The sequence below is a fragment of the Rhipicephalus sanguineus genome, chromosome 11 (assembly GCF_013339695.2).
Source record: "Rhipicephalus sanguineus isolate Rsan-2018 chromosome 11, BIME_Rsan_1.4, whole genome shotgun sequence".
In the NCBI taxonomy this organism is placed as follows: domain Eukaryota; kingdom Metazoa; phylum Arthropoda; class Arachnida; order Ixodida; family Ixodidae; genus Rhipicephalus; species Rhipicephalus sanguineus.
The window spans coordinates 957930-985295 of record NC_051186.1 but is presented as its reverse complement, the minus strand read 5'-3'; the positions used below and the strand labels follow the sequence as shown (position 1 = coordinate 985295).

Genomic DNA, 27366 nt, shown 5'->3' with positions numbered 1-27366 from the left:
TAACCCTTGCGCTAGCCAAAGTTAACATATACCTAGACACCGCACATGGTGAATCCCGTGCGAAGATGGCATCAACAAGCACATAATAAATACTGATACTCGATATGCTCTCCTTCAAGGCGTCGAGAAACGCGAAGAGAAACGCTCCGCGTGTCGGGTCTTCCCTCTAGCCTGGCCGTCAATTCTCACAAGGCGAGCGGGGAAGCCGGTGCTACAGCCAGGCGAGCGTCGAAGAGCTATTTTTCGATATGGATGGATGCTGTGAGCGAGGCTTGGGCTAAAGCCGCCACTTCGCGGTTTGTTAAAGCGTTCACGAAATGACACTTCTATTGGAAACTTGCCAAATGGGACGGTCGTAGCAATTACGCGCTTTTCTTTTTTTTTTTCGAGCCTGGTGGCACACAAGTCACCGCCCCGTTGTAAAGGGGACGCTCATAGCATCCATCTACCCATCCATCCAAGAGCACTGTGACAAAAAGTGTGAAAAATAAAAGGCGTGTTCATGTCGCCTCCGTAATGTGTTTGGTGGTAGCTCAGTGGGCTCAACGCCCGCCAGCCATCGTCGCGGACCGAGAAGTGACGGGTTCGGCTCCTGTCAACGAAGCTTTTTCTTATAGTGTTTTTTCTTTTTCATCTGATGGCGTTCATTTTGCTGACGTAGTTCCGTGACGGAAATACGTCACGAAAGTCTTGGTGGATCCCGGCATAAAACACTTTCGTGTTAAAAAGCCGATTATATAGTGTGAAAATGCTTTCTCCTACAGAGCACTCATTGTATGTGACGGCAGAACTGCAATGTTCACCACGTCTGCCCAGTGCGGAAGGAAGATGCGATTGTCGTCGAAGATCATGAGTTGCAGCTTATCCGCTCCGTAACCGGCTTCAGCAAGCGCCGGCCCCAGGTCGAGCTTGACGAAGTCTCTCTGCGTCTTCGGCGTGAAACCAAGCGCTTGTCCCGGAAAGCCCGGCAGGAAGCCCATCGTGGGTTCGTTCTCGGCTGTCAGGCCCCAGATGGGAATTCCATGGCGCTCATACTCCTGCACAAACCTGAAAGACCACGAGGGTGTAAAGGAACAGAATGAACGATCGCTTGTAGAACTCGTTCAGAACATGGCATAGAGTTTCCTAAAATTAACTAGAGGGGAATCTGGCGCTGCGATCGTTTAGCCACCATGGGAATGATGGCTAGTACACAAATTTGCCTAGTCTTCGTACTTGCGGGCTTCGAACGCACTTGTGGCTTTGTTTACTGCTGTGTTTTGGTTTTCTTTCAGATAAAAGAATGGATCGTTGTGAACTTCGTGACCAGATTTGAATTGGTGAGCCTAAAAAAGTTAAAGTGGGGAAGTGGAACAGCTGACTTTTGCTGAACTTCGTTTTGCGACAAAGCGGATGCAGGCGACGCGGAGCCAAACGGAGCCGAAAGAACGAAGTCTAGACAAATCTGTGTACTACCCATCATTCTGGCTGAAGCGCCATGCGTTACAGCTCCCATAGACACTAGCGCCAGAGTTCCCTCTAGCGTATCTATATGAAACTCTATGGAACATGGTATACCGTTGACGCATGTGCAGGGAAACTAGATTCAGCGACTTAGTAATCTGTGTAGCATGTGTTAGTACCTCAGCTAGCTGTCGCCGACGCGTTGCAACCCTTTCCTTATTTCCCAAGTTCCTTCACTCGTCGCTTAATCGCTCTCCCTACATTATCCCTGCAGCTCAGATAACTCACTGCACTGGTCATCAACTGCAAATTTTTCGCCCACGTGTCCGTTCTAAAACATGTTCTCCTTCATTTTTTTGCCATAGCACGTGCCCATCGAGCCTCATGCATGGCATATAAAATGTAAATTCGCATTAATTATTGTGACAACAATTTTTTCCCGGAAAGACCAACGGACTTGAATATAATAGATGTATTTACAGCTGGTTAGGCGAGCAAGCGCTACCGGTACGAACAGCTCGCGCCACTTTATTTCCTGACGTCCTTCTCTTCGTATTCTTGATCGCGATGCCACCGGTACGTAGCAATATTGATTGTATAATAAACCACCCTTTATATTGTAACCCCTCGTCTGTCCTTACGGAAATAAAAATGAAATGTAGTAAAGAAAAACGCTTTCAAAGCGTTCTTAAGTCTCTCCGCAGTAACAGCGACGGAAACAGTGTAAATATGTAAACTTCAACTCGCTATAAATTGAATTCAGTGTTTGGATGCTTGCGCTTCTATCTTGTATCATTAAGTGCAAAAGTTGCCGTCATGGAAATACTCCGCTTAAGACAGCGCTTTCAGTTGAGCTGCCATGTTTGTGTTTCAGCATGCACTTTGCTATATGTAACCCCCAATAGCACGTTGAATATTTTGGTTTTTTGCCAGAAGGTGATGTTGCGATAAAGAAAAAAGCGCTGACACTATATGATATGCTCAACAAATATTGCGAGAAACGCGACAACTATGCCTCATGCAGTTTATTTCTGACATGAAAAAAAACTTGTCCTGTACAAACCAAAACATAAGTCTTTTTACTAAACAACCGGATGATTCTTCATAGAGTGAGGACGAAGCATTAAGAGAGTTTTTCACGCTTCTTTACACAATTTTATCGAACCATATCATTATCTTATTCAATGCCCTCGACATGCTGTCAATTCTCTTATTTTCATCTCTACATTTAACCACCAAGTTGAAGCTTATCTATATATCGAGTTGTCACACTGCTAGTCGCTTATACTTCCCAGCACTATTTTAATTTGTAGTGATAGCCACGGCTCTGTATCTTCAATTTCACATGGCACTTTTGATTTTGCTTCTCCTTGATTAAATGACCATTGCATGATTAATGTTCCTGGTCTTTCAACGCAACGAAATTTTACCGCTTACAGATACTCGCGGCGTTCGATCGCGCATGTATTTGTGCATTAAGTAATACCTGACGTAGTACTTGGCCCACGCCTTGTAATAGGGGCCTCCAGGTTCACCCTTCAGGGTGCCACGACCCACCACAGTGTTCGCTGGTTTTCATCCAGGAAGGGCTGCTCCAAGAGCTCCCGAAGAACCATATCGGCTCACTTGAGATAGACATGGCGGCTTTGATGTACGGAATCTGCGAAGGATGAACCAAAAAGCTTAGTGAGAAGTTTGCCGCTGTGCTTCCAGGCCTCGCTAATGCGCTCAGAACTGCAAGAACGGCAGCTCCAACAACACAACAACAATAACAGGCAAAAAGTATTGCTACAGTAACGCTTCAGCAGGAAAGCGAAGCAGTATAAACTGGACAAATATTCGACGATTCGAAAGATGTATTTGAAGAAAAAGAAAGTAAATATCGGATTCTGGCCGCTGGAAAAACAAGACGAATGTAAACAATCTAAACGTCTTCGAAATAAATCTAATAATAACATATTTGTTGGGGTTTAACCTCCCAAAACAGCGATATGATTACGAGGGATGCCGTAGTAGAGGGCTCCGGAATTTTCGACCGCCTGGGGTTCTTCAACGTGCACCTAAATCTAAGCACACGGACCTCGAGCATTTCGCCTCCATCGAAAACGCGGCCTCCGCGGCCGGGATTCGATCTCGCGACCTTCGGCTCAGCAGTCGAGCGCCATAACCACTAGACCACCGTGGCGGGTGAGAGTAAATCTGCAAAATAAACATTTTTATGTATATTGCTTCATAGAAAATGTTGCAGAAATATTTCGACATTACCAGGTAACAAACCTAATATTTATCTTCTGGTAAACCTTTCCGCCTTCCGCATATCATGCATCTCTCTGATTGGGTAATAAGCGCAAAATGATGAGCCTTTCGGTGTCTGTTTCAAAGAGTGAAGCAATTTCATTACGGAGATGTATATAGACGGCATTTTTGGAAGGAATGTTCGGCTTTAGTTTCATGCTTTTAGCATGCCTTCCAATCTGGCTTCTTCTGCGACGTTCTTGGCTGGTATCAAAGGGGTCCTGCATCACATTTCCTTGTAATTATCGACTCAGAACAGTATAGGAGTGTACTGCTTCGCGAATCGATCGCCGCAAAATTATTTCGATTCCTTCAAGAATGATCGCAGTTACAGGGTTTCTCGCACGCTTTAAGCGCTTTCTCTCTTGTTTCCTTGCCGATGAGTGCGCTGGAAGTTACGAATGCAAAAGAAGCAACGTCAGGCGCGTGCTGTGACCTTGAGTGCGCATCACGAAACGTGATCGCTCTCTGTCTCGCGGTGTGACACCAAAAGCACGCTAATGACGCTGCGGTGTAATTTTAGCACACTATGGAGCCCGGCACGTAGCGGCGCCCATTGGCAAGCTGCTCATGTGATCGAAGCGCCGCTCGAGGTTTGTGCCAGCTATCGGCCAATAGCAGCAATCTGTTGGTGATGGCCCTACGAAGAGAGTGAGTACGGGCCTCTGTGTGAATGATAATGACTGTTGGGGTTTCACGCTCCAAAACCACGATATGATTATGAGGGACGCCGTAGTAGAGGGCTCCGGAAATTCGACCACCTGGGGTTCTTAGCGTGCACCTAAATCTAAGTACACGGGCCTCAAGCATTTTCGCCTCCATCGGAAATGCGGCCGCCGTGGCCGGGATTCGATCCCGCGACCTTCGGGACAGCAGTCGAGCACCATGACCACTCGACCACCGCGGCGGGTCGGGCCTCTGTGTGGAGAGCGGGCGCTCGAGGAAGTGGCAACTTCGCGCTCCGCTTCTGTTTCCTTGTCCCGCACGACTGCAGAACTTTGCTCAGCTGTTCACACTATCGTCTGCTATCCGCTGTATCTGCTTTTTACTAAGCACTAGGGGTGGTTCAGGACCACTTTAAGTTGCGCTAAGGGTTTTGTAAATAGGAATCTCCACGCGATTTTCACTGTGTAATCCCAGCAATGGCACGGCGAGCTAAATTTTGAACACAGCCGATAGCCCCGCGCCCGACATTTTAGTCACAGAAACACAATTGAAAGTTCCAAGACATGATGAATACTTAGTCCTGCACATGAAACATGCCGCGAGCCTCCTTGCGAGAGCTTGAAAAGGAACAGAAGTGGTAGGTTTAGAAAACCATACTTTACGACGAAATGCGACTCAATATTTCTTCAAATAACCGCTCTTCAGCGCATGGGACATAGTCAACCTGGCAATGTAGTGTCTTATGACGTAACTTTTAAAATCTATACCGCACGAAAAGTGAAGTTAGTGGAGATATCAGCAGCGCTAAACATTGTGTTAACTTCTTCTAATTCATTGCTAATTTTAGTGATCGAATTTCTGGTTACCTTGAGATAAAAGTCTTCCGGGGCTATCGTAAAGTTTTTGAGCTCGAAGTCGCCTGGAGTGTCGTCGTAGGTGTACTTTCGTACGGAGAAATCGCAGCTGGCCATTGGAATCCTGCCGATGGTGTACGCTAGTCCTGAAAGAAGAAATTAATTATGTCTGTCTTAGAGTTAACAAAGTTTAATAGACAGCAGAATGCACAGTCGTTGGCGGAGCTTTCGGACCGAGACAATACGGCCGTTTCTTCCGTCATCCAGCGCCGAACGGTCAGTGAACCTCACTGTGCTGCCACAAATTGACGATAACGCAAAATCGGTGCTCTGCGCGCTTCAAAAGTCATCCGGACGGCAGCTGCACGAGGCCCATCGCTTCGCAAAGCCGAACTGCTGTTCTCTAGTTGAGTGTGCTTCCAATCTGAGGTAAGCGTTCAAGAAAAGTGTTGATTGCAGAGAAGATGTGACTGTCAAACTTCTGAGGTATCCTTGCACTGCACTACATCTCCGTTGTACTTCCACTGCGATTATAAACGCGCGTAAGATATTGAACCCATGTTCTTCCTGCGCGACTTGTGCAACGCTGTGCTGCACTCCTCGACTCATTCTTTAGCCACATGTATCTCTACACCCTTCGCAATAGCGTGTGTCGTAGTTTTTCGAAATTAACAAGGCATGGGCATGTGCGTGAGCGGTGCGCCGCAAACCAAACAAAAATACTGGTCGCCCGTTTGGACTGTGTACAGAGAGAGCGGCCGGAGTAACGCTCTTTCAATGCACACTGGTTGTTTATAATGCCTTGTGGTCGTAATCTATGCGCAGATTTAGTATCGTCGTGCTGGTTTTCTTGAACGTTATATGTGTGCTTTCGTTGACATATCTTTTTCAAATATTGCGCTCTTTGCTTTCGCATGCCTACGGAGGCGTGCATTATCGCTCGCCGCGGGCTATTGCGAACAGCATACAAGCATACAAGCGCCCGCGATCAGCGGAATGATGAATACGATGATCTACCGAACAAACAGCTCCGTTACAGCACGGCTTCGTAACTCGCTCCGTGTTCCCAGTGCACTGCTGACCGAAGCAAGCAAAAGAAAAAGAAATATTAGGGTCTTTAGAACTACTTATCTATGTATTTTCTAGTAAAGGAACACACCATCTAATACTTACGTATTGATGTTGTGTCCTCATATATGCGTATTATTTGCTTTTTGATCCACAATGTTCACAAGTATGAACGGCGGTACCAGTTCAAGATGGCTGGGCGTTCATGCAAGTGGTTAAACTTTGGCTGGGTGGCTGAATCGGGTGACAGACAGACAAACAGAAAGACAACCAAAATTTCTGCATTTAAGTTCCACAAGAAATACTATCGTCTTTAAAATAATAGCGGAGGCATAAGTTGGTGTAAAGCGAATGGCAGACGCGGCGTGCGGGCTGTGTAATTCGGCGCACACTGCATTGCGAAGCTTGCAAAGCGATGGCTGTGTGGATCTGTGCGATCGGGTCTCGAATGGCGGCACTGATTTACCGCGGACGCGCGCAGCAGCGTCTGTGGAACTGCTTATACACGTTTGTATATGTAGATCTTTGCTTTCGTCAATCTGCAACACCGAAAAGCTAATGTTGGTCAATGATGCTTTCTCGCGCGTGTGCGACCTAGGCCGTCTGTTTTAAAAATTATATATCCTAATATATTGTCCTGTAAGACTAGCTTATGTTGCAGGTGAGCAACTAAATTGCACGGAGAAATAATAACTGAGGTTTAAGAGTGCTCTTGCGCACGCCGGTCATATCTCAGCGAAGCACCAGTGCCGATCTTGTTGACGAAACAAGTTCGCGTCGATATATCCTTTTTCTTCGTTCATGTAACTGATAAACTCGTTTAAAATTACTGCCACCTTGTTCCCGGCATTATTAGGGCTTCCTCATTGCCTGAACAGCGCACCGAGCATTGCCGGGAAGTCATCGCAGAACGAAGCTAAATAATCAGCAACTATCTCCTGAAAGGCTGCGATATGCGACTGGTTTCGTTTTCGAACGCAACGAAACATGGCGGATCGAGCTTACGAGATTGTCGACAGATGGCAATGTACACTACGGTCCACTGTTAAAGGGAACACTCGAATGAGCACCCTTCATATTGCTGGCCCCCTAACGGCAAGTGGGTGGGGAAACTTCGTTCGTGCCTGGCACTGTTCTGTCAGAAGGAGTCGCAACTGTCAACCACCAGTAGTCTTATGCAAATCTAAGCCACTATGCTTATGCAAGAGAGTGAAATCCGAACATGCCCTTCACGCAAGTGTTCCCTTTAATAGTGGACCCGTCTGTACATTTTGAATATCCCCTATTCCCGCTGACGTTATCACGATGTTGGTCGCGGCTTCTCTGCCACGCTTGCCATTTCTCTTCCCTCTGCATATCCTCGCGGGAACTGTGTCCAATGACACAAACACAAAAGTCCAAATAACCTCGCTGCAATTACCATCATTTATCTGTCCCCAATTCACAGTTTGGACGTTAAGACTATAAGCATTGCAAGGTTAAGACACCTTGGAAATGGACGTTAAGACTATAAGTATTGCTGGAAAGTATAATATACGTAGATATAGCCCTTACCTTGTTCTGTGTAGTAAGACTTGAGGATGTCATCTTGCATGTTCGTCGGGAGGGACTTGATATTTATTCCCGCGGCATCGGTGAAGGCGCCACCGAATCCGAACACCTTTTGGTACTTCCTCGTCGAATCGACTACAAGCAGCAGCGCGCCGTTTTCTGTGGAAATGTTTTGCTGAATTTCATGCTCCACTCGAGAACGCAGTTTCTCTGCACTACTGGGGCTGTGCGGAGAAACTGCAAAACGCTAGCCCCACATGTCAGAGTTTTAAAGTGTCTGTTGAAGCGCCAGAAAAGCGCAATTAAAGAATTTCTTTTTGTCACCACGAGCGTCTTTCTTTAAAAAAGCATGCCTTCAGATTAGGCAGTATTGCGCGCGCGTCTATTTTTTTAATATTATTATTTTTTTGCGATCAGGCTCTAGCAACAAAATTGTTACTATCGCTCAGCGCGGGTCACATCAGATTGTATGTAAACTTTCACGATTGTTTTGGAATATTCTGATAAAATGGCGAGCACGACTCGAGGTGTTGAGCTTATTCTGGAAGTAACGCGAGTACAAGCGATCGCGCTGGAATGTCCCATCGCGCGTGTATAAAGGCCGACGTGTTCCATCGATGAAAAGGGCCCGCATGCACAAAAAAGTCTTACGCTAAAATTTTTCTTCAGAGTATATTTCAGCCAATCACGATGCGGGACATATCATTAGCGAAGCCAGCTGACAATTGCGAAAAAGCACTCACTAAAGAGAAGTTTTGTGAATTCGGCCCCAGATTATCGACTACCGCTGATCTTGCCCACCGCAATCGTCGTATTGTGACTTCTACTAACTTATATATTGAATGTTACTTGACTTTCTGGGCACAAGTTCGCCCAATAAAAAGTTTCGCCTTTAACTGTCTCACTGCCGCGTCCACCGTCACAACCACGTGACAAAATCAAGCGTAGTCTTCGACACCTTGATGGAAATGTTCTGTAAGATTTCGACGTAGGGGCTGCGATATTAATTTGCTTTTATTTGGTCTGAACATAAAGGTTTTAGATACGTGTACAAATCAGCAAAGTCGTACACCGATTTTCAAGATGTTTGGGGCCTAATTAATTGTGCTACTCAGCGCGATCATTATAAGTAGAATGAACTCTTCAATGCCATCTCAATTACAAGTTTTCATGATTTATTTTCTTGCTGCTTTTGCGCTGTAAAATATGGACAGGTTCACCCGCGAAGTTATACAGCCAAAGTTAATTTCTAGAACAAGACAATAAATAAATAAACAGTTCAGGTTATTATAAACACATTACATGCAAGAAAAGAAACGAAACGTGAACATAAAAAGGCCAATAACACTCAACGGAGCTAGAGTGACCTTTTTTTTTTTTACTTGAAAGAACAAATCGGCTGTGTACTTTCTTACCTCAGTTCCGAACGCACGCAGTGGGTCTGTAACACGCCTGAACAAAATTCGCGGCGAATATATAGGTCTAAAATGCCACGAATATTCCCGTTTAAATTACGAAAGCGCTAGAAAAACAATATAACGCAACTTACCAGTCTTTTCGCCGAATGGTATTGTGGTCTTGGTGAAACGATGGCCGGCTTTGCTGCTCTCAAATGCCAGCGCTGCTCCACTGGGCAGGGGCCCGATGTCGCCGATAAAGTCGCAGTATGTGGCATTGCATACACAAACAATGCTGCCTCGACCATAGTCCCTGGGCTGATATTGGGCAGCTGCGGCTTCGGATTAAAGCGGGAGTGAGGGTGCCGAGTGTTATTTAATCAGGAGACTTTGGAAGCGTATGAGAGGATTGAATAATTCGATAGAGCGGTAAGCACTAGTGCTAAGGCGTCATGTCATAACAATACACCCTAATAATTGCAGATTAACAGATAGGTGGACACGCTAGTTTGAGTTCGTAATGGTGAAAAGGCACCGCTAGAACGAATACAAAAGGGACGGGATAAAGGCAGGACAGCGCCTATCCGGTCTTCTCGTTTCTTCTGTATTCTAGCGTTCTAGCGCTGCCTTTCGATCATTATGAAGCATAATAATTGTTGGGGTTTTACGTCTCAAAACCGCGATATGATTATGAGGGACACCGTAGTGGAGGGCTCTGGGAATTTTGACCATCTGGTGATTTGGTACGCGGGCCTCGCATTTCGCCTCCATCGAAATGCAGCCTCCGCGGCCGGGATTCGATTCCGCAATCTTCGGGTCAGCACTCGAGCACCATAATCACCCGACAACCTTGGCAGGCATATCTATACGTCATACGGTGCTCAATAGAATTACATCTTGTGTTTTAAGGTCTGCACTGCTCTGTACGTAGGAGCCGAAACATGGCGGACCGCTATCCTTGGCACCTTGGAGCATTCATGGCCACGTCACTTGCATCCTGCCACATTTGAACCCATCAGGCTAAAAATTTGAGTACTTTGGTAATGCATCAGAAAAAAAAAAGAACACGGGCATCAATGTGCGCGCGATATTGAAATAAGGTTGATGATACAAAGAGGTTAGCCGAGAAAAACGTTTGAAATTCAACATTGGAGGGACGAAAGTAGGACGACAGCATACGCGTGTCGCACAAGTACACAAAACAAACGCGAGAATGTACGAACCATGTGAGAACCATTCAACCAACAAAGTAGAAACCTTAGCTATATGGTCGAAAATTGTTTATACATGGAACAACAAAGCCAAGATAGGGGGCGAAGGCCAGAGGATTCCTGGAAGGTGTAAACTTCCCAACTGTAGAGAGCAGAACCAGAGCTTGCCCCGATATACTGTTTCAAAATAAACGCTTATTCCACCTCCTCCTTTCATGTCCCGGTTGCGCCAGTTATATGTGTTTTATTACGGTGCATAGCTTATAAGCGCAGGCGGAGACGTCGCAACGTCACAAATTTTAGAGGCAGGAGCGACGAGTGGTAGTCTTGTCTCTCTTCCGAGCACTTCCGGTCAAGCACTTTACTCCAGGTTTTTCGAATCTTCACAAAAACGTCTTCTGAAGACTAACAACTGGTAGGAATTTGATTGCTCAGTTCAAGTTAAGCCGTACACTGGATATATATCGGAGAGTAAGCTTCCTTAAGATAACAGGCAATTAACTTTCAGAATAATTAATGAAAATTAATTGATTAAGGTCGTCGAAAGATTCTGTGTGCTGGTATCGTTGCTGCACATGGCGGAGGATCTCAAACACGTGCTGTTTTTCTACTTGCCCCTGAGATCCGCTTCGGCAGTACGCTAAACACACAGTTAGCCCATGGAATACACAAGGGCACACGAACGCCGACGTGTGAGTACCACTACGAGACATCTAGGCGAAGGATTAGGGTCGCCTCTAGAATTTTTTCTAAACCTCAATTCCGACGTCATTCTCAGCACAGGGCATACACACTCACTCGCTAGGAGTGCCGCAAATGTTGCGGCGGCGATGAATACGTCGTTGTCCATTCCACGGTGCTTCCGAAGCAAGAATCGACTCTCAATACACTTATCTACTATCTGCCTACCTGTCTTGATATGCACACGGCAGCAGCATCGTACGATGAAGGGGCAGCATTGTTCAATTAATCTGACAAGCAAAGTAGGCGTACAAATGAACCGATTAGGTCAAAAGCCTGTTTAGTACCTGTTTTCGGTTGGGCAGACAGCCAGCAGCAACAACCCCACTCTGCTGCATTTGAATGAAAGTATGAAAACGAAAAACAACGGTGCGTGGTATAACTGCAATTTGACGCGCTTCGGCGGCTTTGTCCTATGTGTTTTTGCGAAAGAAAGATTAGAGCCGCTTTATGAACTCTTTCGTTACCGCGAGAAAATGGTTATTTTCATGTCTCGGGAAAAAAGGTTGTTTTGCCGGTTTGAAATGTACTCCAGCATGCGTTGCAGCGTATTAAATTCGGCATGTCTTTTCAAATATATATAAGTTGTAAAGCAGCAAAAATATTGTGGAATGTATAAAAATTTGGAAGTGTGTAAAATTTTGTTGCTAGCTGATAAACAGAGCAACAAAAGCACTACATATGCAAAAACACTCAGAACAAAGAACATTCAGAATATACATTTGTAAGATAAATGACCCAGGAATTGTACAAAAAAATAATAAATGTTCTACACAATGATTCTAATAAAATATACAAATAAATCTGACCCGAGGTACTACTTCACTGTTTGTGCAATGCGGTGAAGCATTTCCTGGTTTTCGTGAGACACAGGTGCACTGTTGCAATTTTCGCATAAAATTTTAGTTTTTTTTTTTTACGACAATAGCCTGCCGGTGTTCCAATATGAATGGATGCCCGCGATGTGAACAACGCCCGTATAAATCAGATGTGCAACGAACTTCACCAGTTCGTCTCGCGTCACCTCTTTCCACGAGCCACCTCTCTCCGCATAGGTTGAAGCTTCAAAATATGCATCCAAGCATATTTATTCGTATTTCTGCAGATAGTATTGAAAAAAAGAAAGAACTAAATCACGCGCAGTCCTAAAACGTCTCGCGCCGCTCTGCAGTGTGGGGCCGACATCTGCTCCGGCGGCCTTCTTGTCGTTAGGAGAAGCTTTGATGCCGGCGCCAGCACATCGCGCTCCAGCGATGTGTGGACCTCGCACGTAACCACAGTAGCTCTAAGATTGTGCACAAAGGTCAGCAGCTACGCACGCGCGGCGGAGGAGACTGCTTGAGGCTGTAAACGAAAGCAATCCCTGAACGGCTGCGGATGTCCCAGGCTGACGCAAAACGTCGTCGCCATCAGAGCTTGAAGCTGAGTTGCTTTCATCTTCGGGCTCAAAGCTCGTCGTCACTAAATTCATGTGCGGTTGCAAGAGAGCTTCGAGCGGCGCGCGTTTCTCATGGCGCAGATCCGCACCCATGCGCATGTGACGACGACGCCATAGGAGCGACTAGCGACACGGGATGCGGCCCTGTGTCTGATATAACAATAGAAGTGAAACCGAAGTTGCTGGAAACTGGCTGAGAAGGCCAAGTCCACACGTTATACGTGCGGCGGACCTTCATAAATAATTTTTGATAGAATAAATCTTCCTAGACTCCAAACAACAGCTCTCTAGTGAATAGCTGGCATAAATTTCAGGCAGTTTTTACCGCTCAACACTATCATATGATTTGATATTTCAGATAATTTGATATTTGACCTGCAAAAGTTATTTTGATTACAGAACTTTCATGTCACTGAAGCATAACCACGAACGGCACGCATTTCTCTCAAGTTCATCAGCTCGAGCGCATTTTCCCAACAACGCACGCACAATGGTTCGCGCAAAGGTCTGTCAAAAATCACTATGTTGCCAAAACTGGCAAATTCAAACTGATTCAGAAAGTTCAGTGACTGGAATAACTAGTAGGAAGTGCTAGGTGCACGAGAAACAAATTCAACATGCCAAAATTGACGATTCAGCGCCTCGATCACCGGGGATCGATTTGATCGCTTATCGTTCCTCCATTGTCTCATGTCGCATGGCCACGCAGCGGCCAACACAGGCCTAAAACAAGGCTTCGCTACTTTGCGCCAATTTAGCTACTTTTTTAGGCTGGTGGTGGTAGAGAAAGTGGCTCGGATGCACTTCGGCTACTTTCTTGATCCCTCAATTTCAGCGAAATCATGAATATCTGGTGACATGGCAGCCGCTGGCATTCGAGTACGCGATGTCAAAACAAGGTGGCCATGGCGTGTTTAGAGCTCCCAAAATTAAATTTGGCACTTGGATTACACAAAAGAAAAGGCTTTTGAATACGTGGCTGGGTCTCAGGGAAAACTGCTGCATGGGGTCTCATTTAGAAGACGATCTATTACTGTAACGCGGTTTTAAACCGTAATTGGAAGTGAACAGGGCCAACGAAAGCACTCCGTATCCACGGTGCTCTGCGCTCATTGACCTTAGCAACTGCATACCCGACGAAGTGTGTGTGTCATTTCTTAAAGGGACACTAAAGAGCAAAATGATTTTTCTCCTATTAGTAAAACACTCTTTCACGATACCAAAAAACACCACGCTTGCGCCGAGAAGACGCTTAGTAAGCGAGAAAACACGCAAAAACAAAATGTGGGTGGCGACGCCACCTTGGAAGTTTCCGCACCATTCGCCGTGACGTCACATGTTTTGACGGCGCTTAATAGCGACTACGTAGTTCCTAATCGGTAAAAATGAAGTACATTGTCCTCTGAGGGGGCCATAGACTGAACATACCAAGTTTGGGGCAATTTGGTTGAGCCAATGGCGCCAAAATACTATAACTACACTTTGAATTCCATGACGTCACGCGGGGAGATTTTGGTGCGAAACTTAAAAGTGAAATTTTCGAACTTGGTTTTCTGCTCTATTAATAAACCTGTGATGGCGAAATTAACGACATTTCAGTTCTCAGAGCACAATTTATCGATCTAAACCGATTCATTGTTTCTCTTTATTGTCCCTTCAAGATAAGAAACGAACTGCGGCTAAGGAATATTAACTGCTCGGACTTCGTCATCACGCACGAAATGATTACCAAAGTGACTACAATTCATGCCCAAATCCATCCAACCGTGATTTCGAGCACACCAATGCGATACTCACATTTATTCCACCACAAAGCTGCTCGTTTTAGTCGTTTTAAGAAACGCCACCCAAGAAACGTGAAGAGTCTCATTTTCGCAACATCGCGAGAAACTTCGTCGCCCTGCGCAAAATGATCGCTAAAGTCAACAATTTATGCTTCAATCTCAGCAGTTCTGATTAGAAACTGTTCATACCGGTCTTATTTACATTTTCGCCAAAAAGTTCTTGCATTTGGTCATTTGAATAAAAACCTCGGTTGTTTTCGCACACGTACGCGTGGCTACTTTCAGCTACTTTTACTGAGGTCGGCTCAAGTTGGCTACTTTTTGGCTAGTTTTCTCAATTTTCTTGCTATCTTTTGTCTTTTCGACCTGGCAACCCTGTACGAGAAGCGATCTAGACTTCTAGCATCGATGGTTATTTGCAGGTCTGCAGAACTTGCACAAACACACAAACAATATTTATTGGGACCTCCAATGTGTATCCGTTGATCAGGTGTGGACACAGCCCGAGGGCCGCAAGATCCAGCTTTACACATAACGAAACTGAAGAATAAACTAACAGGCATGTTGTCATCAGTCATTATCATTCATGACAATGCGCGGCTACACAGTGCAGCTGCGGCAACGAAGTTCCTGTAGTGTTTTCGACTGGAGGTGTTCGGTCACCCAACGTACAGGCCGGACTTAGCTCCCTCTGGTTACCATCTCTTACGCTACGACAAATATCTCAATCGAAGCGGAGACTATGTCGAGAAGTAACTGGTATGTGTACCTAGATGTACCAAATAAAGCAGTTTTAATTTTCACCCTGCTTTTTACTTCGCGACCGAGAGGACCATGGAAAAAAATAGCATTTCCTATGAGAACGGCTACTATTTCTCAAAACACTTCTTCGTGAACCTGTAATATGTTAGTTCGTTGCTCCAAGTCAAGCATAGCTAAACGTGCACTTAAGCAGAGGTGCGAGGAACAGTGCTCCACATAATATGTAAATGCGTGAGAGACACCCTAATTACTGTATACATTGGGTATTTCACTCAAACACACTTCCATATATTTATTTTTGTGAATTTAAAAAGAACAGCCGACTATTGGCATCATTGAGAAGCTTCGTATGCAATATTATTGTTGTTTTTGAATATTCTAATGTTTCTGCAGTTTATTAACCATGTCGTGTGAGCTGACGGTTTTGCAACCATACGAGGATAAATTAGAAGAGGGGAAGACCGGATGCGGAGAGGACGCTGGATGCTGCGCGAGAACACAACGAATGATTGAGCCAAGAAAGTTAACAACATCGCTGGGATGTACAGCGCTCTACATATAGCCTATATTATACAACAACTGGAGTAGCCGGCGCTAGACAAAAATGCCGAAATCTCCTGAACACTATCTAATAAAAAAAATCAAGTGGCTTTAACTATGTCAGGTAATAAGTTGACATATTGTGAACTGATATGCGGCTTCTTTTTCTGGCAACAAAATAAAGGCCCAGCCTGACTGACACTTGCGTCTGCGATCGTTTCAGCTTTAGATGCCTCAAAAGTTTATCGCCGAAAAATGCGATGAAGTTTCGCCTTTTCCTTAGTGGCAGAAAAATGATGACGACGCTGCTCACGTTTACCTTGCGATTTAGAATTTATTAGCGTATCGCATAGCCGATGCGCAGTGCAGATCAACTGCTTTGTCACCACGTCGATCTGTCTGTACAAACAAGATCCATGAAGGCTTGACGCCACAAGAAGTGCTATTGGTATCGCCCATGTGTACGTAAACCAGTTGGTCAGGTCACAGGTCAGCAATCTCACTCGTGAGTCGACTCACTCAGACTCAGATTGAGCCGTGAGTCTGGGTCCGAGTGAGTCCGGCTGAGTTTTATTTTGATGAGTCTGAGTTCGAGTGAGTCCGCTTGAGGAAAATTTTGTTGAGTCTGACTCCGAGTTAGTTCAGCTGACGAAAGTATTCATGAGTCTGAGTGCGAGTCAGTCCGTTCGAGGAAAGTTTTGGTGAATCTGAGTACGAGTGAGTCTGGCTGAGGAAAAGTTTCGTGAGTCTGAGTCCGAGTGAGTCTGCTTTAGCTAAAAATTTGTTTAGTCTGAGTCCTAGTGTGTCCAAAGCGAAAAACACATTTACTGAGCGAGTCTGAGTGAGCTCCATTTATTTTGCCGACTTATGGGCCAGATAGAATGAACTCAAAAAGGGAATTAACCATTTACTTCATAGCGCACCACATGCCGCGCATGTAGAACAAGCAACAAGACTGAAACTTGAGCTGGTTGGCTATATATTATAACGGCAGCGTTTCCGTACATGGACAAGGTAAACAAAGACCATGAAACCACGGAGCTGTGTTTTCGTGGTCCTTGTGTACCTCGTTTCTGTGTGGGTGCGCCAACCTTGTATAACCAAGGAGGATTAAAAAAAAATTATGACAACTTCATACTAGCGGTGCCAAGCCTGGAGGTGGAATGGAGCTGGGTGGCCTTCCGTGTTTCTGTTTATTTATTTTATGTCTCTTTCTCTCTGTTTGCTGTATCTCTTTTTTGTACCTGTTGCTTTCTATTTCATTCTTTCTCTCTTTGTCTATTTCTTTCTCTTTCTCGCATTTTCTATCCGTCATTCTCTTTATTCTGTTTCTCTCTATCTGTGTTTCTTGGTTTCTCTCTATTTCTCTTTATTTATCTCTTTAACTATGTCTTTCTCTGTCTTTCTTTCTTATTATGTATTATTCCTTTTATTTCTCTCTATTTCTCTCTCTCTGTCTCTCTCCCTCTTTCATATGTTTCGCGTGCTCCACTTCACCGAGCAGAGCTTGCCTTTAACGCTCGCACCTGCTGCACTCGGTAGTGACGCTTGCCAATTTCTTGTGGCGCATACTCGCCTGAGGATTTTTTGTTCGCGTTGGACAGGTTACGGCCAGCTTAAACAGTTTCGGTGTTTAAAATTCTTAATCCTCCTTGCGCATGACATACAGAACCACCGCTTCTAAGTTAATCTGTCTTCACAATAAGTAGCAAGTTATGTGTCTAAACGTAAAGTGAACACTTTATTTGTACCAGCGCCCCTGTAAACACATTGTCAGTGCTCTCGCGTGGCTCCCTTGGCAGAATAGCGAGCAACCAGTTCGTGTGCGGGTGGACTTACAGCTAGGTGCTATAGGGCGAACTGAAAATGCGGGTGCGTCAGCGGAAGGGTCAAGTGGCCAATGGTAATAAGCTCTGTAACGGGAGTTGCTTCTTTTTGTGTAAGTTGAGTGGCCTGTTACTCGAAGCAACTGTTGCGGCATGTTTTCGTAATGTTTGTGGCTGCTATCCGACTGCCACGTAACGCGCCTTTTAACTCAGCGTAGCCACGTGATCGCGTGCAATGCCTTCTGGAGCGAGGGCGACGCAACGTCCCGCGAAACTAAACAAGGGATTCCCATTTAAATGCCGGATAAGCATCCTTGCATTAGGAGCAAGACCACGGAGCACAGAAAATGAAGGGTAGGTTTCATAGCATTTGCCTTCAGTGTTTCAGTTAGGTAAAAAAAATCATGCGAAGTGTTCTGAATTCTCCTTTCCCTTAATGAAATTTTGTAAGCGGTTATGCGGAAAAGAAGAAAACTCAGTGGTACTTCAACTTCATGTAGGTTGACATAATACTGGCTTGATAAAACTCAAAATTATTCTTGTATTAAAATCATTTGTAAAAAAATAGGAACCCACAAGGTAATTACTCAATTGTCGTTTGTCCTAATACAAATGTGTTATTGCTACTCACAATATTGCCACGAACTTTCGCGTGGCGTTTCATCGATCACAAAATTCCCACGTAATCATTTGATCTTCTGTTTTTAGTGTAGTAGGCATAATGATCACGCAGTCATCTTAATTTTTTTTTGAATTATCAGCTTTTCAAAACAATAAATGGCACTCTTACTTAAATATGAAGCTAGGCATAGTATGTGCAGGAACGTTGCACACATTTCTCTTTCTGGTACGTTAGGTGCCTGCATAAACTTCCGTGCAGAACTTTCTATGCGTTCGGGTTGCTCTCATGTATGCCGTGTTTTTCCGTGATATGTATAATTTATTTTGTTTGTAATGCTACCGCACCAATAGAAATGAAACGCGCTAACACATTATGAACTATTTGTGGTATCAGAACGGCTTTAAGCATTATCACTGTTATGCAATTAACGCTATAACATCCACGTGTAGGTTTGCTGGACAATTTTTGGAAACCCTTACCCTGTGTCATAGTGGAGACGTAATACTACACTATCGCACACAGCGTGAAATCGTCGAAAATTATGTTGAATTTAAAGCATGCATGCTCAAACTACTCACACGCAACATTCATACTTAAACATTTCCTTTCAGGGGCCAGAGGAGCTATAGTGCCGGTTTTCGCTGCCTTTGTGGCTCTGGAGGTTACCTGCTTCGCTTCTCCGCACGATGAATTTCCAGGTAAACAATATCGTACTCAATATAGCGTAATTTGCTAATAGCCAGCAGATTTCAACTAACCGAGTGGTTTATTGGATATATATGGGGGAGGGGGGGTCTCATCACGCCGGTATAGACGGATATATCAGTTGTAGGTAGGTATGAACAAGCTGAATTGGAGACATTATTCTGCACTTCATGGACCACTCAGGCAATGGAATTTATTGAAGAGAATACTCTATCGAAGGGTTCTTGCGAAACTCTCTAAAGAATGATTTCAAAAGTATGACAAGTGAACTCTGAAGACGAATACTACCAACGTTTAATGTTGCGGCAAAGCTTCTCAGACGACGTTCTAACAAGACGTTAAAGAAACTGAATTTCTGAGCGGTGGTGGACAACAACAAAGGGCTACTTCACCACCTCTCCGCAACAACTGGGTGTTTGCCTTGCGTGTAGCTTATTAGCCTAAAGGAATTCGCCTCAATTAGGCGTGCTTTTTATTTGGGTGGTCATTTCCTTATTGTGTCACTATCCCTTAAGCATTTGCCATAAGAAGGGCTTTGAGTCTATTAGTTTATGTCAGAGACAGCTGAAGGGAAGCTCTTGGCTTTTGTTTCTGTCTACAAGCATGTTGCCCTCGATACCTCTGTGCTCGGGATCCCGAATCATTTTTACATCCTGCCTGCACATGTTTGTTGTGCAGAGTGTCCATAGAGGCACGCACAGCAAGTTAGTTTTTATTTTTGCGTGCATACATCACAGATCTTACGACGTGTATTTAACGGTTTTTTTCTTTTTCTTTCATTTTTTTTACCTTCGTAACCTTTATAGCCGACATTTACTCTGCATTTGCCTCATCCGTAGAAATCTGTCTTTCCTTCCCGATAAAGTGGATCAGATTAAAGGAAGACACGCCAGCATGTATGTGACCTTGATGTGCTGGGTCCCCGGCATTAATTCTCTGTCTGAAATTCGCAAAAAAATTGCATACGTGTTTGTGAAGCGCGCTTTGTGCCCTCTAGAAATGATATGTCACAATGTATTAGCAGAAGTATGGCGGTAATTGCTTTGCCGGAGCAACTACGCAATGTTCGCTAGGTGGACGATACTCTTTTCATTGAGATTCCTGACACGCGACGTAAAAACAATCTCTTGCTTCAGGTTTATAATAAAGTAGTGTCGCAAAACTAACGTCGTTTCCGGTTGAATACGAAGGATATGTCCATCGTTTGCACGTACTCGCAGAAATTTTAAATATGACCGCCGTGTATGTAGATGCCCCTATAGTTTGACGTAACGGATCCGTGCCGAACTCGTTCTTCAAGCCACTCACTACAAACGCATGCACCGAGATCGCGAAGAGGGACCAGTGTTGCCTATGAGCTCCGAGTGCAGGAATTACATGTTGTGACACAAATATCGTGCGTGAGCGGACAGGCATGTGCCCACAATGCACATGCCGGCGTTCCGAGTCATCTCTGGGCGCTAAAACGCTACACAAACAGTCGTCGGAATACTTACGGTATATCAGCCTTGAAGCGAAACCATTCTTAGAGCAACTATACAGGGGAAATAAGGCGATGTAGGGGCATATGGTCGCACAAACAAAGTAATCGAGAACCCTCCAATAGTCGGGACATGTCCTTGCACCGTGTCACGCTTTAACAAGGAAGAATATGTAGGTGACAGGACTGAGAACATGCTTATCAAAATAGGCCTCCTGTAATGAATGAGATCATGTTATTCGCAGCTCATCTTTTGCGCGGCTGGCCTTGTGGACAGGCTTGGAGTTACAAAAAGAGGGAGGTGCAGAATAGATCATGTGAAGATATCTCAAACGTGGTCTGTGAGCAAACATGAATCAACTCGTCTATATTTGTCTAGGAATATCAGCTCTTGAGCACTGTGTAAGCAAATAATATCACTCGTGATATTCTGTGAATCTCGAATTTACATTTCTTGGAGTGCCACTTAGATTCTTCGACATCATGCATAAAACGTTTTCGTTCTTACAAAAGCCTCACTTTCGAGACACAGCGTCGGAAGTGGCTGCTATTTTGTGTATTGGCTCGGGAAAAAAAAGACATTTGCCAGCTGTCTTTTTTTTTTTTCAGAGCACCAGCTCGTGCCCGATGCCGCCATCAACGACGCCCTTCTTGCGCTTGCAGATAGTGACTACTCCACTGATGGCTCCGTGTTCGGCAAATGGAGCTGGGGCCCCTTCGTCTTTAACGTGACATCGTGGCACTCCAGCATAGAGAGCGCTTTCCATCCTTTCACTCGAAACAGCGAAGGAGGAGACGCCATGGTTGATGCCGAATTCGAATTCAGTTGGGTCGCGAGCGCCGAATGCGCCGTGGGCGAAGGAGCGGATGTACTGGCCACGGTTCGCCTGACTTTCAGCCAAGCGGTGGCGAAGGTGCGCTTCCACTTGAGCATGTTCTCCGGAAACGAATCTTTCACGCTGCACCCGGTGTCCGTGCGAGCGACACAGCCCGGAATAGTTTCGGCGAGCGTTTACAGCACCGAACCCGGTTGTTACGAAGGAACGGTGGACGTTATCGCCAGCCTGCTGGCTAAGCGACACGCAACAGAGATACTTAACTGGAGTTCCACACGTTCCGTGATCATGAAGCTGTTCGTGGACAAAGCGAACGAATTGAACCCCTTTTACGTAGAGCATTAGCATAGTTTGGTTTGTGGCATTCCGCTTTAGTTGTCGTAATTTCTCTTCAATGGGAAGAAAGTTCCGCATCCTTCCTTGTTTCTTCAGGAAACCGCAAAACCAATGACTGCAGAGATAATAAAGCGTTTGTCATCCTTTATGTGGTGAATTCTGTGCGTACTTTTTTTAAAGGAAGGGCTCTCTACGAAAATGTCATTTACAGTGCAATCCACTTACAAAAGATATTGACCAAACCGGTAAGGTCGACTGCTATAACTGATATAATGCTGCGGAAGGGACGAAACACAAGTAGGAGAAGTAGACAGGACGGGCGCAAGAATAACAACTGGATTTATTGCCACCATCAGACTTCCACTTCTGACAACGCAACTCGCAAGAGTATCACACGCGATAATAAGGCCCTTTATATAAACCACAAATTGAAGCTCTTTTTCGTGTAGATAAACGGAAGGCTCACTCACACACTTATGTGGGCCAAGCCTCATAGTCACAGACGCTTCCAGTATTTGATGTGCCCTTTTTGTACTTTCACGCCGAGCATTTTTGTTTCATCAATAAGTGACTTGCAGTTGGCGCAGGACCTACAATGTACCGCCGAATCTTTTCCGCTATCTGAACTGGCAGCATACGAACGCTCCAACAGGCGCTTATTTATCTTCCCGTTTGGGCCCCATATATCCATCCACAGCTCAACGGGACCTCAGATACTACCTCGGTTCAGCATGCTGAAAACCTGCGTTTATAGTTCATGCCGCAGCTCCCATTCCGGTCGAAAATTTCCGGAGCCCTCCACTATGGCGTCTCTCATAATCATGTGGTAGTTTGGGACATAACGTATGCCAACAAATATCCAAAATCTTGAGTGGAGCATTGAGTAGCTTAACCCTGGAGTGAAACTGGCACTGTCGAATGCAAATTTTGTTATCAAACAAGCGAACCAGCAACCGCTGTTTTATGAGACTCGCTCTCTTACCTTTACACACAACGCTTACATCTTTGAAATCGCGAACAGCCGCCTAGATCACAGCGTGCTATATTTTCATCATGTGTGTAGGTTGCTCTGTTCTTCCGTGTAATGCGAGGCGCAGCTCCTGAGACGTGGCCGCAGTATCGCTCTCGAGAAGAGAATGGTGAGGGATGCGCCATTCCAGCAACGCACGACACCCCGTGCTTTCTTATCACAGCGATAATACACTGAGCCGCCGAGCAGCGCTGAGGTTACTGACCGACATAGCGACGAACGCTTCTTCATGGCTCTACCCTTTTTTGGTGAATCCTGACTTGTCATGTATATACCTGTATTAAAAAATACACGTCCACTTTTTTTGGACAGTCGCGTCTTCCATAACACTCGCAAGCGAATATAATGATCACCCAAGGAGATTTTATGCCCTACATCTTTCTTAAAGACCGCTGACTTATTAAAAACATGTATGTATTACTTGCAAGTATAGCAAGCAAGGGAACCGCCTTCATATAAACAACACGGACATAAACAAAAAATAAGTATATTATCAATCGCAACGCAGGATGCTGCGGGCCCAATACATTACATGGTACATTGGATGGAGTTGTTTGAAATGTTAGTTCGGCAATGAAGACGTGATGAATTGATGTAGAATATGAAGATACACCCAGAACTAGGGGTGATTTAGTTATATTCTTGTCAAGGTCTTCCCAGAAATGCTGACGCCGATTTGACGTAGGCCGTTGACCGTCAAAGACAAAAAAAGAGACCCTGAAGTGTATTTCTAATAGCGGGGCATATGGGAGCATGAAATTGCAGCAGGATACAGGGCAAGCTATCCACCACGAGATATTGCATATTAATTTTTTTACGCTAAGCATAAGTGCTTGTCATACCAAACATATAAAGAGGTGGACGTTCTGTCAACGTACACGGTGGTCCTGCTTCTCGTATCTAATCACGATGTATATAGGAAATATTCTCACCTTATTATTAAACCAGTAAGTATTATTAACAGACGGTAGTGTTAGGCCGTACTCTATTCTCGATCTTACCATGTGACACGGTAGGTCGCAACGTTGAATCGCCGGAATACGGAGGTCCATCTATTTGTCCATATCGGTTCTTGACGGCAGTAGGAGACCAGCAGGATAAGAGTGGGTAAGGAATTGTGTAAATAATCACGTATACCCTGGCACAATAAAACTCTCAGACGACCAGTAGCACTGATAGTTGGGCAAGTTGGTAAGGGATCATGCTTGTGAAACGGCGCAACGAAAAGACACGTAACACAGACGAAGAAGATGACACGAATACAAGCGCCGGCGCTTGTCTTCGTGTCATCTTCTTCGTCAATGTTACGTGTCCTTTCGTAGCGCCGTTTCCAATGATGATCACACACAACAGAAGGGGACGGGAAACGGAGCAGTGAAAAGTTGTCTAGCGTGTTGGTCTGTGTCTTTTATTTCGCTGCTGTGTTGGCCACATCTGCTGCCAATCGGTCGGTCCATTTGCATCTCATAAAGGTTAGATGCGCTAGTGTGCAGATCCCGAGTGGAAAGGCGGTGGTTGGTCTGGATATTTTGACTCACCTTTTCCAGTTTGTGCGCACAGCGCTTGCGTAAGACCCGTGACAAACTCACGAAGTCCTTCTTCCGAGCTCTTACGGTTTTATTATAACGTTAACTAGAGGAAAATAACTTTATTATTGTTGATGGTAAGCAGTCATGCCGTCATCATGAATCTGGAAGCAGGGTACCCTCCTTGAAAGAGCCTTAGGCACGTGCCTGACTCACAGCGGTCCAGCCGGTCTCTGCGATCTCTAGACAAGTGTATTGACCTTCGTGCAAAAGATATCGGTCGTGATGACATCACCATCCTATTGTCGTCGTCGCTGTCGTCTTACTGACACACGCTGACGTTACACGCACACGGCTGAGAGCATCGAGGTTTCCATAATGGGTCTCTTTGATGCAGGTGCTTCCGAGAGCGCCTTGACCGACTTCCGGGTGGGACAACTGTACGTGGCCTGGATTCCAGGCTTGTCCGTCGTACACTTCGTGGACTTTATCGTGAACACAGATAATGTCTACCTCTGTTATTCATCGCACTTCCTGCTCTCGAAATAATCGAAAGACAGGAGCGATCGTCTATAGCCACGACATTAGCAGTGCAGGTCGCAGTAGGGGCGGGTAAAAACATGGGCAACAATACTGCTGCCACAATGTCTAACCGAAATTTTCTTTTTTCTCACTCTGATCCTCGCTTTCATTCGGAGAAAGCTGTTTCCATCCTATTTAACTGCGGAGCGCAAGACATGCGTTTCAAATCGGGTTGATTAATTAGTTTCTGGGGTTTCCCAAACCGTGACATAATTACGAGGCATGCCGTATAGCGTGGAAGTACGGATTAATTTTGACGACACGGGTTATTTAATGTGCGCCTATATCTAAGTATGCACGTGTGCTTGCATGTGACCCTCATCGAAATTCTCGAACCAGGTTGAATCGGTACAGGCTCGCTTGCGTAACTTTGAATGACTGAACGAGAAAATGAAGCAAATCTGTTTTATTGTATTGTGCAACAAACTGACGTTACCTGTGAGCCCCATGTCAAGGACGTATTAACTAAACGTGTGCGAATACACAAGATGAACCTTAGTATTTTGTGTTATTTCATGGTGATGTTCCTTTTCTGCTTCTCGAGGCTGGAAGCCCTGGTGGTGGTGTTGCACGTTATCAGAGAACCGACACCCGCATTCTCCTAACTGTACGATGCCGTTCTTTGCATTTTACCTCACTCCTCATTTTACCTCAGGACGAAATCCTTTCCAGGATTTCGTCCTGCGCAACCGTTCCACCTGGCCTCTCCACCTCTATCCTCCCAGCGTGCCTTGTAGCATTTCTTCTCAACCAAATAAGTGAATGGGTGCATGTTTAAATGGGCCGCGCAAGCAAAAGGAACACACGCCAGACATTGTGTTCCTTCTTCGGTCCCTAGTTTCGCGCTGCCCATTTCGACACGTGTAATCAATTCGAACATGCCCAAACGTTGATTCTTCTGAACGGATACAACTATGTTTAGCAACAAAAACAATCCCGAGAAGAGTGCGGGCTGCATACCGCGATATCACGTACGTTCTTGCGTTCTCTCTCCGAACACCATATATCAAGCTATCACCTCTGCCAACCCGCGACCTTTTAGGATCTCTTGCGTCACTCACCACCATGCTTCTCTCTTCTTTAAGCCACCTTTACGTATAGTTTTATACTTTTTAGTTAGGCGCATCAGTCCTCGCAAAAGTCGATAAAATGTAAGACTCCCATACTGTCTCGAAGTGTCATACCTCTTCCACTTAGCAAAGCTATTCGTAGCAACTAATATTTCACCACTTTAGTGGAATTGAAAGGCGGACGAATTGGACCCTATCCATTCTGGGCAGTGCACAAACAGATACGGCACGTGAAAGAAAGCATGACAAACGATGAGAATTTTGACACAAGCGCTTGTCCTGTTTTGTTTCGCGTGTTGTGTGTGTATTCGCTGCCTCGCAGTGGATTTCGCAACCAATGATTTATTCTTTAACAACTCCTCTTCTATTGCAGTACCTTAAGCTTTCTGAGAAAAAATCCGCGTACGAAGAGGTATGTCAACTTGTTTTTAAGAGGTTACCAACCCACCGAAGATTAGTACGATCTTTAAAAACACTAAAAACAATTTAGCATATTGAAATAGAGCGAGCGGCTATCCAAAATTTTCACTTCTCCACGTGTTGTATGCAGGCGGCCATGAAAATGTCAGGGATAATGTAATACATTCAAAAATAGGCACAACGCCTGAAAACAGGTGTCGCCCTTGCGGGAAAGGAAGATGCAATGAATGCAAACACATGCAGGCAGCCACAGTGGCGGAAACCGCATACTTAAACTTTAAGGCCAGGATGAGAGGTACACTCCACTGCGACTCATATAACGTCCTATACCTTTTTGAATGTGGGATATGCAACATCCAGTATACAAGAAAGATAGACGCACCTCTTAGAATGAGGTTCGACAACCATCGATCGCATGTACGTTCCCTGCACGGGCCTTCCGATTTCAAAAGGTATCATACTGAAAGATCACAGCTTTAAGAATATCGAGGTTACACTTCTGGACAGCAATTTTGGAAGCACCAGAAAACAGGAATTTGAATCCTCTCTGTCTACAAATTCAACACGATTAAGAACGGTATAAATAAACATCCTGGCTAGCTGCCTCTCAGCACTATTCGCCGCGAGATCGACCTATAGGAGGCAGCACCGTCGCCGCGTTAGTGTGGAGAGCCGGTCGGCGGCGCGTATACAAATGCACACAGCGGCGCTTCGTTGTGAGCTGTTCGAGCCGATTGTCGGCGAATAAAATGCGTTGATTGCAGCTTACTGGTAATATATACGCTTTTCATTGTTGAATCGATGCACGAAGATCATCCAACTTTACTATTACTAGTGAGAGAAGCGAAATCTGCCGATGAAAGGTATATATACTCGCCCTGTGTGACAGTCTGTGCTTACGCATTATACGACGTTTTTTGTTGTTTTCTCTGTACGTGTTTACCTTGTGTTCTGTGTACTACGCACTGCAGTAGCACGCCTGAGCTACTTAAGTGTTTACTTCTTCTTCATTTGTATACCATCCATATTCATGTGCAAGATGATTTCAATAGTACTGTTCGCGCGATACGCATACGCATGTAAGAGTGTTTAGCACAGAGTTTTCATCCATTGATTACGTGCACGACAGTGATGCAACAAAGGTCCGGTTATTTTTAATGGAATAATGGGTTTTTTTTTCTCG

General features: G+C 45.0%; 1 pseudogene; it reads right to left on the bottom strand.

The window, feature by feature from the left end:
• Positions 1-758: 758 nt before the first annotated feature.
• Positions 759-27366, bottom strand: part of LOC119374204 (lysosomal acid glucosylceramidase-like) — a 28643-nt pseudogene continuing 2035 nt past the window's right edge.